Source organism: Sitophilus oryzae, unplaced genomic scaffold, assembly GCF_002938485.1.
Source record: "Sitophilus oryzae breed Bouriz unplaced genomic scaffold, Soryzae_2.0 scaffold_252_pilon_pilon, whole genome shotgun sequence".
Taxonomy (NCBI): domain Eukaryota; kingdom Metazoa; phylum Arthropoda; class Insecta; order Coleoptera; family Curculionidae; genus Sitophilus; species Sitophilus oryzae.
The window spans coordinates 43,348-62,577 of NW_022146810.1; positions in this window are offsets into that span (position 1 = coordinate 43,348).

Consider the following 19,230-nt stretch of genomic DNA (forward strand, 5'->3'; position numbering starts at 1 on the left):
TACCTGAGAATAATAGTTTAATTTTTTGTATTTTTAATCAAATTCAAATCAAAAACCGCCGCGGCGCCGAAGTAAAATTTCACCTAATGCAATAACTAATTAAAAATATCATATATGCGGACTTATAATATCTTTTAAATTGTAAATTTTTCAGTGACACAAACTGTCACTTATGGTTCCTCTTTAAGTACAAAAAAATTGTTCTTTTTTAAACTGAATATTTGTTATGTGAGACAAGTTACGACCTATTCTGTTACATTTTACTTATATAAACTTATTTTAAGTCTTATTTAATTACTTTTATTTTATTTGTTACTCTGTTTGGTTTATTACTAAAACTAAAATAGTTTCACATTTCCATTATCTTTATTTATTTTGCTCACACAACGTTTCGGTCAGGAGTATAACTGAGCGTTATCAAGTGTGAACTAACCTAAATACTAAAACTACTAAGTTTATACAGAGAAGACCAGGCTACTAGTAACATAGCAAGTTTCCGGACAAATTTACTTTTACCCAATTTGCGTTCGTACTCGAGATTCACTGCCGGCTACTCGACTAGTCAGGCAGTACGAAGTTGCAGTTGTGCTTGAACGGGTCGGTCGTGACAGACTAGGAATACGAGGCGAGGAGTGCCGAGTATTTATTATTTTCATTTTAAGTGTTTACCTTCACTTAAGGTAACATTTAAAATAAAAATACTTAAATCTTTATTATTTCAGTGATTTTACAAACCAAAACTAAAAATAAATAAATTCTCTAAACCCAAAAAGAACTAAATATTACTCTAAATAAAAAAAAAGTTATAACGTGTGTATAAAGTGTTGAAAAAGACCACCTTCTTGTGCTAGACAGAAGCCTAGGCGGTCGTAAAATCCCTGTCTGACATTGCCTAACATATTATGGCTAATAGTTTGGAAAGCCTCTCGTATTTTTACTTGAAGCTCATCCAGATTATTAGCCCTATTATGACCATACACTTTGGGTTTTACATAACCCCACAAAAAGAAATCATTGGGAGAAAGATCTGGTGATCCAGCGGATCACACAATAGTTCCATATCCACTAATTAAACGGTTAAACACTTGCTTTAACTACTGTTCTCAATTAATCAACACATCAACATTGTGTTTTTGTGGGGACACGCACCCATGTATTTCAAAATTATTAATAACTCTTGATATAGTAGGTAAAGATAGAAATGGCCTGTTTACAAAAGTTTGTGGAAAAATTGTTTGTATATGCCGATAAGACCTATTTTGGAAATACCATTTTACAATTTGAATTTTCTCACGAACTTCGTAAACATCCATTATTTTACTTAAAAAATAACTTTTACACGAGAACTGTCGCGAGAATCTATGTATTCGTTTTGGCTATTAAAACACGAATAAATACAAATGATGAAACATTCTTATCACATATCTACCTATTTTTATTTTATGGCATTTTTTCGCCTGCTTTTTATCCGGCGGACGGGTATACGCTAATTCGTCCGGTTCTGCCTATGTTACTACTACGGTGGTCCGGTCTGTATAATAGAGCCGAGCATTCATCCGTGAATTAGCTGAACTAAGAAAAGCAGCATTAGAGCGTTCTATGAGTGACTGCCATATTGTTAAAATTTGCATACTTAGATTGCTTCTACTGACAAGAATATCCAGAAACGATAGACAAAAGTTTTTCTCTTTCTCGATCGTAAATCTGATTTAGTTACTTCGTGAATTAAGATGATTGAGAAAGGAATCTAACTGTACATCGATTTCATTCCAGATTATTATATTATTAGGTATCATCAACATATCGAAGCGATTTTGGGTTTAACGACTGCGGTACTAATGGTATTGGCCCCGAACCGTTCCATATTATATTCACTATTACTGGGAAATGCGAGGAACCCATATGTAAACCGTCATTTTGAGCATAAAATTTTTCTTTATCGTGAAAATCAGAATTATGTTCATTAGAAATGCACCTCCCTAAGAGGCAGCGAAGTGCTTTAGGAAAGCAAACGTAGGTGTAAATGTTATATACCTAAAATTAATAGTTTTTGTAATATTTAAATTTGTTTAAACAAATGTTCAATTGCAGTGTGGTAAAAAATGGTCAGTGGTACCATTGTTTCTGAAGTTGGAATACCAAAATTTGGTATGAGAGTTATATAGATATGAAAAAAAGATATATGTAAAGATATTTTAGTTAAATGCTACAGGGTGTTCAAAATATATTTATGAATTTCAACTACTAAAAATTAAAAAACTTCTATTTTTTTAAATGGTACACCCAATATATTTTCATTTTTTCTGATAGATTTTGCAAAGCTCTTCAACTTTTATTAAGTATGTCATATACCTATTTTGAATAGTTTGCGATTTATTCCAATTTTTTTCTATTTTTAACCATAATACAACGCTATAACATCATAGTTGCCGTGACAAAACAAAAATATTTATTACTTATTTTTAACAAGTAGATTAAAAATTAGTTACAATTGTTATTATTAGTTAAAATTAATTAATGTACTCAAATAAACTAAAATCGTAGTCGTGAATTTCTTAGTGTATTTTTATATTATGAAAGATGTCACTTGGATTTTCCGTCGGGGCGAATAGCCACAGATTAGGGTAATGCTAACTAGATTACCTAATTGTTGACGACTACTGATATTGAAATTTTCTCCGACATACAGTAAAGTTTTTGCTCTCGTAGTAATTCTGGTTTATAATTCATTTCGTAAAGCCAATATTACTACTGCCGCGAAACCGTCCCATTACACACTAAAAATATTATAATATAATATAATATGAAAATGTTTTCTAGATAATCTACATCTATTCTTATAGTACTTAGCTATGGTACCATATAGCAAAGTTCTATATATAATATATAGTACTGAACCAAAAAATATATTTATCTTGGCTTGTTCGTGTATATCAGTCACATTGACTAATCAATTTTCAGGAAAATCTGTAACTATTATCTCTACCTCTACCATTTATACTTTTTACTACAAATTAAACTAAAATTCACCTTTTGATCTTAACTTGCTTAACAGACCTATGAAATGTTGATAATTATTATTTTTTTGTCATGGCAATTATGATGTTATAGCGTTGTATTATGGTTAAAAATAGAAAAAAATTGGAATAAATCGCAAACTATTGAAAATAGGTATATGACATACTTAATAAAAGTTGAAGAGCTTTGAAAAATCTATCAGAACAAATAAAAATATATTGGGTGTACGTACCATTTACATTTACATTTTTTTTGAACACCCTGTAGCATTTAACTAAAATATATTTACATATATCTTTTTTTTTCATATCTATATAACTCTCATATCAAATTCTGGTAATCCAACTTCAGAAACAATCGTAACATTGACCATTTTTTACCACACTGCAATTTAACATTTTAAAAGAATTTAAATATCACAAAAACTATTAATTTTAGGTATATAACGTTATATATAAAAAAGTTATGGAATTTTACGCAGAATCTAAAAATAAAATAAAAAATAGGGTGTTGCATTTAAAAAAACATATGTTATATCTGCCACACTTTTTTGAAGCACCTTGTATACTCTATAATAATTTGAAAATGTGTATCTCAACCTTCCCTATAACTTTTATATTTAACATATTTTTGTAAACCTCGAAACAAATGAGATAATGAACTTTACTCTATCGTTGACTCACCCTGTACATAAAATATTCTGTTCAGTCATGATCATGACTAAACAACCGCTAAACATATGAGTTACATTTTCTATGTGCTACCTCGGACATTCACGTCAAGTAAAAGCTGTTCATTTGACATAAATAAATCACCGAGATAGCCGCAACGTTATTAATAATTCCCGTTTAATTTTAGCGGTAAATTAACCCAACTCTAAATAATTTACAAAAATAAGTTATTAAATAGATTTCAGCGGTGTGAATAGATTTGCAAGTCCAACACTCGCCGTCGACGCGCCACCGTGTCATCTGTCAAGGGAGCCGTGAAAAGTTAATTAGCCCTTTCTCTACAAATTGTTTCTTAATTAACTATGGCCCGACATTATTCTGTCCTGTTTTACCTTTATTCGAAGGTCAAGGCGACAGTTCTTGCCAACTTGTTTACTGACACGGCGCGGCGCGGCGTGGCATTAAATTAATATTGTGTTTTGAAGATTGCTCCTGTTTGTTCTTTAAGCGAAAACGGATTGATCCTGGGGTCATAAGAGCTGAGTGAAACATATATTCGCTCTTCATATATAATTTAATTTATATGCCATACGATGGAAAAAAAGAGCTGGATAATGACAATCGATAATTTTTGCGAGAACAAGTTCTAGACTCCATTACTTAGCCCGTATTTTTCAATATTTTTAATGGGGCTTACTGCCAGTTGGTCTTAAGAAGGGTGTAATTTAATTTTATATTGACTAAAAATGATTTTTAAATGGTGTAGTTTAAAACTCGAGAAAAAATAATTTTTGGAATAATATAAGATATTTGTGTGTCTAAAAACGTTCGAAGTGGACGATATGCCAAGAACGTACAACTTTGACAAACATGTCAATGTAGTATTGAGCAATAAGAAGGATTGGAAGAGCGAAACGCTTGCCCAGCAGTTAAAAGACCATACCATAACTTGGTATACTGATGCTTCCAAAACCAATACAGGAACAGGGATCGGAGTGTTTGGGCCGAGAGCTAATTACTCCGAACCAATGGGCACTTACCCTAGTATCCTACAGGCAGAAATCTACGCTATCGAGAGATGCGTACAACTTATCTTAGATAGGAACTATCGGAAACAAGAAATAGCCATCTTATCTGATAGTCAAGCAGCGTTAATGGCGATCAACTCAGTATCAATCAATTCGAAATTGGTCAAAGAATGCATAGAGAAGCTGAATAAATTAGGCAAAGAAAACAAAGTCCTCCTACACTGGGTGCCTGCTCATCAAGGGATAGAAGGCAATGAAAAAGCAAATAATCTAGCTAGGAAAGGAGTGAACACTCCACTAACTGGACCAGAACCGTTCTGCTTTCCAAGTGGTAACCAACTCAAGGCGGAACTCAAGAACTTGGAAGATTCCATCCGCAACCTGGAATGGAAATCTTGCAATGGTCTAAGACACTCGAAGAAGTTTCTGAGGGCTTATGATCAAGAAAAATCACAGATCTTCCTGGGTCTGAGTAAGAACAATCTTCGGATTGTCACGGGGTTTTTAACAGGGCACTGTCTCCTCAATGAACACCTCAGTAGATTGAAACTAAGAAGAAACGACGAATGCAGATTCTGTGGGGAAGATGGTGAAACACCAGTACACCTCATCACTGAGTGCGCCGAGACGACAACCATTCGTGCCATGAATTTTGGTACGACTGATATTAGAGATGGAGAACTACCCTCTATAAAACCGTCCCAGATACTGGCTTTTGTCAAAGCCCTGGGACTGTATGATGAGTTATGATTCAAGAAAGGGGGACACAATGGATCTGTAAGGTCGAAGTGATTAACCCCCCTCCCACTCATTCTAAATTCTAAAATTCTAAAATTCTAAAAACGTTCGATCCTTAATCTTCTTATAATTAATATTAATTTTTGAAGTTTTATGTCAATTTTAGTACATGACGCCTAGAGATTCAATCAAAGTCAATTTAGTCATCAAATTCGAGGGTTGTCTTTTATATTTTGCATATAAAGGTAGAAAATAACAGTAGATAACTTTTAAACACTATTGTTTTTCGAAGTATTCTCCACAAAGATACATTTTTTCATTCTTTGGAACCAATTCTGAAAGCAGTTATTCCACACATTTGTTGGTACCTTCAAAATTGCCTTTTTGAAAGCGCTAACTGCATCTTCTGGGGATTGAAACCTTTAACTACGGACTTCATTCTTATTTTTTGGAAAAGTAAAAAGGCCTTATTCATTTAATGGAAAAGTAGTCAATAGAACTTATGTCGGGACTGTATGGAGGATGGTCCAACAATTCGATGTTTTCGTGCTTTAAAAACTCAATTATTGTTTTTGAGATGTGTGCGAAGTTGCATTGTCATGACGGAAGATCATTCGTTGTCGAGGGTTGGTTTTTCGAAACTCACCAATTACTTCCGGTAACAAATAGATATGTACAAATCAGCAGTAAAGTTCTTTGATCTTGGAGAGGAATTGTTGGCCCACTTTTGAGACAAATGTTGCCATCATCTTTTTGGAGAAACTTCAAAAAAGGATAACTTTCATCGGTTTTGTTTCATCTCGGTAAACACAAGAAGCCGATTGATGTTTATTTCCGTGCTCATAAGAGTAAATCCAGAGCCCGTATTCTGTAACTTTGACATCAAAATGTTACGTTTTTAAAGCGGTGAGCAAGGCAGTCGATTTTGGTATTCTCGTTGCCATGCGAATCGTGTTCTGCATACGCTTTGAGTACATATTGGCAACATCACAATTTCTAATGTAGGTAATAGTCAAAAGTTGATAACTGACGGATGTAACAATAAAAAATGTCAATGTTACGTGAATTTCATAACCTATTGTTGAGTTATGTCAAGCTATTTTTCTATAGATATGTCATTATTCCTATTATACGAGGGAAGTATTGAAGACGCTTCTCAGCAATTTCGATGTTTTGAACAATATCAAATTATTTGAATATTATCAATTACTTATTAAGGAATTTATAGAAGAACTAGTAATTTTCACTAAAGAGCAAGATAACGCACAAAATCACAATTTTTTCGATTTTCACTGACAGTTTGACAAGCAAAACGACCCTTTTAGGCAACCGTTTTCAAAGCGCTCAGCGCAATCAGCAAAGACGCTAAGCGCATCAGACGAGAATACCGAAATCGTTAATTAAATGCGCGCTCAGCGAAAATTAACGTCATATACGCTGAGCGTCTAAAAGCACTTAGCGTTTTCAAAGTTACAGAATACGGGCCCAGGATTCATCACCACTCATAATACTGCGTATATTTTAAGTTAAAAAGGTGTAGAGTTTTTGTCACCATCTGACTATAATTGCTTACTGTTCTTCCGTCAACAGATGCGGTTTCCAAAGAAAAACTAATATTTTTACAGATAGTAATTCTTCATGTCACTCCTTTTGAATTGGGGTCTTTGAAATGCCCAATAATGCTTCAATTTCACGATATCATATATGTCGATCTTCTTGGATCAACTTACGTAGGTACATCATCGACTTGGTTAGTTTACTACGTACGACATCGCTTGTTTAGTTTTTGCCACGCGTACTCCGAACCAACTGAGCGAGTATATAAATGCTCAATTTGTGGATATTAGTTTAGTATTAATCATCTGCTGGTGATGCTCACGTGGCTAGCGAAACGCGCGTCCAGAGTAAAAGTAAAAGTGTTTTAGTGTATTGTGGTGATTTAGTAGTTTAATTTGGCTGTTGTAACACCAAACCAACTGTAATCATCTTCGACGTTTTCCTGAGTGATTTGGATGGACCTGTTCTTGTACCGTCGCTAATACTAAGAAATTCTCAACTGATGCGAAAATTTTCTCGGCTTAATTCCATTTTTCGACTGACCCGTCAACTTCAAAAATTCAGTTCAGGTACAGCTTTAAACAAAGCGGTCGAAAATTTTGGCGTTATGTTAACTAAAGATGACAGTTAATTTTGACATTTGATATACATATATTGACAGACGCCTACTATGTTACTATATCTAAAATTTAAAAGACAACCCTCGTACTATTTTCCTGGCCTAGTATATTTAATTTAAAGATACTATAGAGAAGAATAGGGAGTAACAAAACCAAACAGAAATTTTGAAACTGAATTTCTATACCTTCGTCTAAAACCATCTTTGCCTTTCTCCTACCTAATGATACAATTATAAATTTGTTTTACGTGTAAATAGACTAACGACAAGAAGTCCTTCGGGCATTCTCTGAAATCTTAATGCCTTTTGCGAACGACCCGCCCGAGCTCGCTACCGATTCCTACCTCGTTATTATCAAAACGTTTCGGCGATAATTCGCCCCGCTTCCGTTTGCAGGCGCTCGTTTGACGGCTCTTGTCTGTTGTCGCATCAGTTCAGCAAATAGATAGATATATTTCCGGCTGCGCCAATTCATTAGTAACATATTTGTTATTACACAATATGTACGGCGGAATAATCCGGGCAAATTTGCTCCGCGAATAATAGCAAATTGGTTTATGTTTGAAATTGTCTTGTTTGTCTGTCTGTGTGTGTCACGTTGCGACGCGTCCCGACTAATTTGGCTTCTTTGTACCAATGCGTTTTGGAATTTCTCTCTTGTTTGTTTTTCGACAGAAATGGAGAAATAAAACTTTGTTAGTTAAATTTTTAAAAATTAAAATAAATAATATTTTATATACCTATATAGAAATTTTAAGCTTTTTGTTATTACCTTATTAGGTAATTGTTATCAGATAAGTTTTAAAATATTTAGATATTTATTATAGGATAAATCGGCTTAAATCTTCATCAGACAGTAATTTTTAATTTGCAGGTTGACATATGTAGGGTTTCCATATGTTCGAATTTACCCGGACATGTCCGGGTTTTTAAGGTGTCCATCATAGTCCAACTAAAATTTGAAAAAAAATATCCGGAAAATCTAACCATAAAAACAACTGAATTTTGTTCAACATTTTAATATTTACGATGTCACATATCTACTAAGCCAACCTTCGAATGTACCCATATTAGTTAATATTCGGTGCCCATATCTATCTGATCGATTTTTTCGTTTTCAATGCACTTGTGGATGTGAATTGTGAATTATTTTACAGTTTTTTAGTTATTTTGGTTACGATTACGTGCGCTTTATGAATTTAAGTATCCAACGATTCATAACAATGAAAGTTGTGCCTGTCATTTTAATTCGCAAATAAATTGTATTTCTCTGTATTTTTTCAATGTCATCTCTTAAAAGTCTTTCATTTCCTGATCTTTGGACAGACTTTAGCTCATACTAATTTTATATGCAACGGGTAAATTACCTAGTTTAAAAATACCGATATATAACGTGCAATATTTTATTTTACAAATAAAATTAGGCATTCAATAGTGGAAAAACGAAAGTGTGTAGTAACTCAAAAGAGGCTCAGTCTTCTATTAAAAAAAAAATATTCCGGTTCTAATATTATTTGTAACATATGCAGTACAGATCTTAGTATTATTCACAAAGGCGTATAATCCACAATTCAACTTCTTTTTTAGGACTTTAATTTCTTTTTTAAGTAAAGTCTGCCCGTCTGTTCAATGAGTCAGAAAAGAATAGTCTTCAGACGACTCCACGACGAATCCAAACAATTAAAAAATACAATTTACCTGTGTATTAAAATTACAGACAACTTCCATTATCAAGTATTTCCCCCATTAGACAAACATTACATAAATACATTCATAATTTATTTTTCGACGAAGACTAGATTTTGTCCGGATTTCAAAGCTAAATTGTCCGGTAAATTTCTGTTAATTTCCAAAAACTCGTATGGAAACCTTAATTCTATGTCATGTAAGTTTATCAGAACATCAAATCTTTTAATCGGCGTGTCTACTAAAAATACTTGAATTCTCTGAGTAGTTATCTATGTTTAGATATTTTAAATAGTTTTACTTTATTCCGTATTTACTGTGAGATACAACACTCACAGTTCACAGCTATCCTACAGCCGCCATTTCATTAGCCGACTATTTTTATTAAAATAAAAATAGTTTGGGTACCTAGGTCGATTCAGCCTTAAATGAGTACTTGAGATTCACAATCCTGAGGTAATAATAGGCGGTTGAAGCGTAGTGCTAGCCACATTACCTTCCTTGTATGCCGAACGGCTCTAGCATGGCAAGCTGTACCTTGCTACTCCCAAGGCGTTAAACGCTATATACGGAAGCTATTATGATTACAACACTCACAGTAAATACAGAAGTAAACAAAATACTTTCATATTGGAGTAAATACAGAAAATCTTATTTTAGACAATAATATGGAAATTAATGTACGTAAAGATTATAGGTACCTGGGTTCGATACTCAAAGGAGATGGAACGGACTATAGAGAAATAAAGAACAGAGTAATACAGGCACAAAGAGTTATCGGATGCATAACTGGCATTCTATGGAGCACCGAAATTACAAAGAACAAGAAATACAGGGTGTCCCAGAAATAAGTGCAAGTATTTTAAGGGGTTGTAGATCTCGATAAAAGAAACATATTTTCTCTTTACCGTTTTTCAAATAAGTACAAAATAACGGAGTTATTTTACTTTGAAAATTTCCAAAAAAAAAATTATTATTTGCTAAAATTTTGAGAACCACTGGATCTTTTCTGGATTTTCTTTCGTGGAAATTTAATCTACTACCTATCAAAATAAAAACACTAAATCACCACAATACACCAAAAATACTTTTACTTTTACACTGGACGCGCGTTTCGCTAACCATGTTAGCATCATCAGCAGATGATTATAAATTAAAGTACAATCTACAAGTTGAGCGTTTATATACTCGCCCAGTGGGCACCGAGTGGGCGTGGCAAAATCTAGTCAACCGAGTCAGAACCCACTGAGCGTAACAGTTAGATTTCCGCTACTAGAGTAGTAGGAACAAAGAACTTGAAGGAATTGGACCGTTGTCTCTGGTCATACTATCCTTACATTTATTAATTCTGATGCTTTCATATGCATCTAATTGCCTGTAATTTGAGACTTGTTTAATTAATTTTAAATTATTAAGATCTATACAATGTTCTTTATCAACAATATGTTCGGCAACGCAAGATTTATCCGGTCTACCATATCTTATCTGAGCTAAATGTTCTTTAAATCTAGTTAATATTGATCTTCTAGTTTGCCCAACATATTTCTGATTACAATCTTTACAAGAAATTTCAAAAATACCCGACCTTTCCAGTGGAGGTGTTTTATCCTTTAAAAAAATAATAAATAAAAACCTAATAATTGTTGTAATTTATTATTAGCACTATACACAAGTTTATAATTGACATTCTTAAAAATTCCTTTTAGACCACGGGATAACTCTCTATCAAACGGTATCGAAAAATATTTAGACGTATCTTTCTCCACTTGAAAAGTCGAATATTCAGAAATCATTAACCTATACCTACGTTTTCTAATTAATTTATCAACTAGTGAAGGAGAATATCTATTACACTCAGCTACATTCCTATTGTAATCTCTTTCTATTTCATATATTTCGTTGGAAAGTGGGAAACTAAGTAATTTGTGAACTAAGAAAAGTTACTGAATGAACTACTACCTATGTTGCCATATTTATTATCAAGAAATTATTTTTTTTAAATAAAAACTAAAAAAATTTCCAAAAAATGTTTCAAAAAATTCCGAAAATTATTTTGGAAATTTTTTTTTTTTTTTTGCAAAAAAATACATAGGCGTGTTTCTGGGGTTGAATTATACTACCAGTTGAAATACTTGCACTTATTTCTGAGACACCCTGTATAATATATACGAAACACTAGTTAAACGCATATTACTCAATCGCTGTAAAACATGGCGACTCACTGAAAGGAATAAAAGGAAATTGGAGACTACAAAAATGGACGCGATTAGAAAAACAATGAGATGATAAACTATTTCAACTGGATAGCAAATACAATACCTTAAATGTATTGTAGGATTACGCTTATTGTTTAAAGTATTCTATAGGTTGTTGAAAACTATCTTATACAATATTTTTCTCACTGATATTTACTTGGTTAAAATACTATTTGACGTGATAGTGAATTGAGAACAATCAATTTGACTTTTATGTATTTATATTTGAATATGTTATTTTCTCACATTTTTCATTGAATTTCTATCAGAGATATGGACTTCTTTTCTATAATATCTAGTATGTCACTGATTTGCAATAGACATCCGCAAGATAATGTCACTCAGATGATCTGAAATATTTTATATCTCTAATTATAATAATATAGTGACTATGTAGGTATATCTCTAAATTTAAGAAAAAGCATGACTATAAATTCTTATCATCGTAAAATACCTAGTTCTAATACTGCAGAAGTTAAAAATTGCATAATATTTTCGACAACTCTTATACTAAAACATAATATGAGTTTGAAATAGAACGAGTAAGTACCACTATAAACATTTCCAGGTAAAAGGTTTTCTTAGTTTTGTGACCCTGCCAGAAATCAACCAATAAGCTCAAGGAAGGAATGGCTGAATTTTTGCATATAAATGCAAACGGTTGAATAGCCTCTACATAAAAGATGAGTATAAAACTAAACCAGACGCTGTAACTATAAAATAAAACGAATGATGATAAGTAAACATAAAATCTCAAGAAAATATGATCAAGGATCCGTGGGTCCTACGGTAAGCAAAATTTAAGAATGCTAGTAAATTTGACAAGTTGCTTGAATGCTTTTGTTCTGGGGCAATAACCTTAATATACAAAAGAAAAATATATTTAAAGTAAATTAATAAATATGGTATTTTTTTAATAGAGAACGTGAGGTTCCATATGTAAATATAATTTTTCCTGTATTGTAATTTGCGATAAAATATGATTTATTTTATATATTAAATAACAATTGAGTTTCCTTTCTATTTAAAAATAACTTACACCGTCATTGATTATTTAAAGTATTTTTTTTTATTTTTGCAAGAAAATATTTTTATTCAGTATCATAATACCTAATATATACTCTGTTTTTTTTTCTCAGGTAAGATTTCGACAGACGATGACAGAAAAAAAGCAGATGACGTCCATACCAATGCATTTATTTTGTTAAAAAAAGTTTCTAATATTTTTTAAGCTAACTATGGATGGGTTTATATATAAATTCGTCATGCGTCATCTCTTGTTGTTTTTAACCAGTTTTATTAGTTTATTTCAAAAATGACAGATAATATTTCAATATTATTGGTCTAACGGAACGACGAACGACAAACGGACGCCGCGCCGATGCGTATGAACTCGACTTAAACTTTTGAGAGTTGTCAAACTCTTGCCAAATAATAGGTTATAATTTTGTGTCAAATTATGTCAAATAGAAATGATAAATATTTTGCATTTTGCATTTTGGACTGTGTTATTAGGTGTGTTTCGTGTTTTTTTAAAATTAAGTGAAGGAAATCTCAAAGGAAAAATTAAGTGTTGACCCAGACCATCAACTCTCTCTCTTCAGTCCTGACCCCCATTAGGGAGTGTAGTGGTCAGCGTAACATCATGGATGATTTTTCTCCATGCGCCTCTGTCTTTTGTCATCTCGATAACATCGTGCATCGGCTTGCTACAGCTAGTCGTGATCTGGTCTATCCATCGAGTTGTAGAGCGGCCACATGGTCTACGTCACTCCACCTTGCCTTGAATTATGAGTCTTTCCATATTGTCCGGACTTTTCCTCATTATATGTCCAAAATATTTTAGTTGTTTAAGTCGGATTTTACAGGAAAGGCTGTTAGTAATATTAAGTTCATTTATAATGGAAACGTTTGTACGGCGTTCAGTCCATGGGATACGGAGCATACGTCTATAACAATACATCTCGGTAGCATCGATCTTCTTACGTTCCGCTTGCCTAAGAGTCCATGATTCGCAGCCATACGTCAATATTAGAAGTACCAAACAGTTGACTAGTCGGTTTTTGATGGCTCTTGAAATCTGGCGGTCTTTCCAGATCTTGGTCAGTCTCCCAACAGCTACCTTTGCCATGTTGCACCTACGCTTCACCTTCCGATGTGCCGGTATTTGTCAATAGTGATCCCAGGTATACGTATGACTTAACGACTTTAAAACGGTCGATATGATTTATATTTGGATGGTTGTTATGTTGCCTATCAACTATCATGATTTTGTTTTTTTGCGTATTTAGTTCCAGACCGAGCCGATTGCTTTCGTTTTCTACCCTATTTACTAAATTGATTAACTCTTCTTGACTGCTAGCGAGTAGTGCTGTATCATCTGCAAAGCGTAGATTATTTATTTTTTGGCCATTTAAGAAAATATTTTTATTCAGTATCATAATACACCTAATATATACTCTGTTTTTTTTCTCAGGTAAGATTTCGACAGACGATGACGTCCATACCAATCCATTTATTTTGTTAAAAAAAGTTTCTAATATTTAACTATGGATGGGTTTATATATAAATTCGTCATGCGTCATCTCTTGTTGTTTTTAACCAGTTTTATTAGTTTATTTCAAAAATGACAGATAATATTTCAATATTATTGGTCTAACGGAACGACGAACGACAAACGGACGCCGCGCCGATGCGTATGAACTCGACTTAAACTTTTAAGAGTTGTCAAACTCTTGCCAAATAATAGGTTATAATTTTGTGTCAAATTATGTCAAATAGAAATGATAAATATTTTGCATTTTGCATTTTGGACTGTGTTATTAGGTGTGTTTCGTGTTTTTTTAAAATTAAGTGAAGGAAATCTCAAAGGGAAAATTAAGTGTTGACCTAGACCATCAACTCTCTCTCTTCAGTCCTGACCCCCATTAGGAAGTGTAGTGGTCAGCGTAACATCATGGATGATTTTCCTCCATGCGCCTCTGTCTTTTGTCATCTCGATGACATCGTGCATCGGCTTGCTACATCTAGTCGTGATCTGGTCTATCCATCGAGTTGTAGAGCGGCCACATGGTCTACGTCCCTCCAGTCTACGTCGCTTTCAGTCTTTCATGTATAATTTGCAACATTACTTTTCTGGCATGTGAGATGAGGGAAATTATACGATAGTTGCTGTACTTATGTATGCTCCCATTCTTGTGGAGAGTGACAATGGTGGAGTGTGTCCAGTCGTCGGGCCATTCTCCTGTGTGCCATATTTTATTACAGATCAGATGAAGCATTTCCAGATTCTTTAACGGCTTTTATTATTTCTGCTGTCATTAGGTCTGAACCTGGTGCTTTATGGTATTTTAATTTGTTTCTGGCCAATTCAACTTCACTTTTAAGGATGTCCGGTTCTTTCTCTGAATTTTCGTGATGGTCGACATAGTTAAATATTCTTCACTGTCTTTGTATAAATCGTCGCAATATGATCTCCGCACCTCAATAATGTCTTCTTTTTTGGTTCCTAAAGTTCCATTTTGATCTTCGATTGCCCAATTTCTGGCTTTAAAGTCCCTGGTAATATATTTTATTTTTTTGAAAAGGACTCTTGGTTGGTTATTTAGACTGTGTCCCTGGATTTCTTTGCATATATCAGAGTAAAATTGTTGTTTGTCTCTTCTTGCTCCTTGCTTTATTGCCTTATTCAGGTATTTTAGTTCTTCTTTCTCTTCTTCTGTATGTATGCCTTTCCGGTGGAGAACTTTTTTGTCTTCGATGATCTGGAATGTCTCGTTCGATAACCAGTGTTTTCGTTTTATCGGTTGATCTTCTTTTTCTGACCCTGTTGCAGTTGTTGTTCATTTTTTGAAAGCTTCACATATTTCTTGGGCTGTTGTATTTTCTGTCGGAGTCAGGAAAGCCTGGGTTCCTTGCAGAATTTCTTCGCTGTTTCTTTTTATTAATCTTGTTGGTGTTATGTGATTGAAGGGTGTTTTGAGTTTGAGTTTTATTTTGGCAAATAGGAGCCGATGGTCATACAACATATTGCCCCTGGTAATGTACGTGCTGTTTGAATGGAGGATTTCCAGCGGGTGTTCAGCAGACCATCATAGTTTACAGTTAATATTCGGTGTCCAGAGACAGGTTTCCAGATATTGTGGCAAGAGAGTTGTATTAGCCACAAATGAATTTTGTATACTATCAAATTGAATAATTATAGTGATAAATGTAACAATAAATGCAGGAAGTTGCTTGAGCTTGAAACACGGCTTGAAAGCAGGAAATATTTTTTATATCTTTTTTTGGTATGTGGTGTTTTTTAAAATGCACCCTTGCTTGTTTTGTATTAACACATACTCTAATTGTTTTTAATAAAATAACTCGATTAGATTTTTTCAATTTTTCAGGTTTTTTTTCACAATATTTTGAAGTAATCACTTGTCACTCAAGTTTTAAACATATTAATTTTCTGCTATGCGTTCCAATTGTAGCAACTTATTCTTTGTAAAATAAAATAAAGTACTTTGAAAATAAAATGACAGATACATCTATCACTGTCAAGGATCTTGTCGTTGGACAGACTATACCACATTACATAATATACTTTATTACATATATGATGCTTTCAACGCTAAAATACTAGAGTCATATTGACAAAAGATACAGAATAAAAATTAAAAAAAAACAAAGAAAAATTATTTTATATTTTAAAAAGTTTGACATAGGATTTTGAATACCCTGAATAGTTTAAGATTACGTTATTTATAGCAAAGTAAGTACAGATCAATAATAGTAAATATTTAGTATAATTAGTATATTTGGTTTCAGAACATTTCTGGTATTTTTAATATTTAAAAAAAAAGACTTTTTTTTTAATTTATTTATTAATATTTTTGAACATAACTAATAATATCTACAGATTTTATAAAGTGATCAGAAAGGAAACAACATTGAATATACATCCTGATCCACTCATACTTTTTAGAGCCACCCTGTAGAAGTTAAAATATTTTCATGAAATACACCCTAACACATACTTTAGATAAGAACTTATACAAAATTTCTAAGTTTCTTTTTTATAGTAGCTACAGATGCCCGACACACTGTTGCCGGACCCGTATTTTGTATTTTACTAAGAGTGAGTCCCAGGTGGGACCCTCCACTGAGGCCGCGAGGGCCTATTGTGGCCGGACCCGTAGAAAAAACCTTGAACCGTAGCAACCCCTATTTGCGGCAAGTTTTTGATAGACACACTTATAACATCATGCACAGAATAATAAAAGTAGCTTCAATTTGACATATAAATAATCAAAAAATATTATGACCGTAATGTCATCTCCAAAATCAGTTATTATTATTATTAATTAAACATCGCTGCGGCAACTTTTTGATAGGGACCCTGTTAATAGTGCATTCTCCTATTCCTCATAATTATACGTAAAAATTATAATCCCCACCATGTTATATGGAAGCGAAACCTGGGTGCCGATGCCGTACCGCCGACACACGAAGGCATTAAACAAGTTGCAACAGAGACACACCTTAGACAACTCTTAAGAGTCCGATGGTTTAATCATGTTACAAACGTATAGGTCCTTGAAAAAGCTAACTGCGAGAGTATTGAAGTCATGGTTACAAAATCCCGCTTAAGATGGGCTGGTCACGTATGCATAATGCAAGAAAACCGTATACCAAAATGCTTTACGGTGAGCTTGTAGACGGTAAGAGGAGGCCGGGTGGATAACTCAAAAGATACCAGGACATTTTCCACGAAAACTTAAAGGGGATTAACATGCCGAATGAGTAGGAAGAAGCAGCTCACAATAGAACTCATTGGAGAAGAACTGTTAACTCAGTTAACAGCGACATCCAAAAAGTGAAGAGGAAACAAAGCAATGAGATTTTTGAATGTCCGGAGTGCGGTATAGGCAGATAACATCACGTATCGGGTTTTTCAGTCACAGAAAAGCTCATGAAAGAAAACGCCTTGCGTGACCATCTTCTGATGCGTGTTAAATACTCGTCAGCGAGTAATGGCAGTATGTATGTATACGTAAAAATTAGGTTTTGATTAAAAATACGATGAGCGTAATAATCCTGAAGAGGGAGCTTATAGTATTATAACAGTAAAAGAAAACACTAATTCGCCACAATACACCAAAACATTTACTATTAAACACTGGACGTATATTGTGGTGACTTAATATTTTATCTTGCTGAAAACTTGAAGGTACCATGCCAATCAGCACAAGTGTTTTAAAATTATACTTAATAAAAAGGCTCTAAAAAGAGAGAAATGCCCTACCTAAGGAAAATAAATTAGTAAGAGTGCCGCGCACATAACACTTAAATATTTACGGCGTCTTGTATTTCATAACTGCGGATTCTGCGATATACGGTGGCGTTCCTTTTTACGGGGGCTATTTTTAACACTGCTTTACGAGCCCGCTTCTCGTATATTCCGAAGTTTGTTTGCGAGGTTAGGGTTTCCATATTTTTATTCCACCGTACGTAGGTCTGGGAAATTTGCAAATTGTACTTGATTTAATATGAGACTTTGTTATAAATAAAGGCCCTCTTAACACATTTGGACTAAATATTTTTTATAAACTATTACTAAACTTCCAGTCCTAGATAAGCATACTAATATATACTACGTGCGGATATTTGAAGTGAAACTTCTTATTAATAGCCATTAAATTGAAGGATTGATGGACATTTTTAGTTAGGTTGTAACAAATAGTTTTTTTACGCTTAAAAAATAGTTTTTTGGGTGTTACAAATAGTTTCGTCGCGTCACTACGTATTCCTAAGCCGTTATCACTTTTCGTTAGCACTAGCTCGTGTGTCACGGCCGTCTCGCTAGCTCGTTTGTCACGACTTTCAATTTTTATTGCCAACTCGCTTAAAGAAGTTTCATTTCAAATTTTGAAACGAGCCTGGGATTTATCCACTGAAATAGAAATGTAAAATAAAAAAACTTTATAAAATACTAGAAGGCCCGGCCCTTGAGTACAAAACGTAGTACTATGGCGAGTGCTAGCCGCTCTCGCCATCTAGCGGCAGCTGTAACAATTACAGATCGTACCGCCAAAAATAATACCAAGCCTTCAGCTCCATCTACGGTAACGTAGAAGAAGCAAGCATGTTTGTCCAGTAGGCCGCTGGTTTTATTTTTGGCGGTACGATCTGTAATTGTTACAGCTGCCGCTAGATGGCGAGAGCGGCTAGCACTCGCCATAGTAGTACGTTTTGTACTCAAATGCTTATTCTCTGCTTTTCGTTTAGCTTTTTTCGTTTTCCTGTTATTACCGATTCTGAACCATCCTAGAACTCTGCAGCGCATGCGCAAATGAAATAATGTCTTCATATTTCCTTCTGCGCATACGCATCATAGTTCTAGGACGGTTGACGGTCAAAGTCGACCTGACGATGGAGATAAATCTCCGAAACCGGCCATCGAATGGCTGTTCCCTTCAGTCTGATGAACTTAATGCAGAGAATGAGCATATATGTAAGGTTTATTGGGCCTTTTATTAGTAAATTAGTTTTATTTTTAATTTTCTGCTTCTTGTATTTTGTTTATAAAATTATTGAATTACTAATATCGCTATTAAAAAATAGGAGTTGATGGTATAAGAGTGAACATTTAGGGTTGTATCTATTTTTTAATA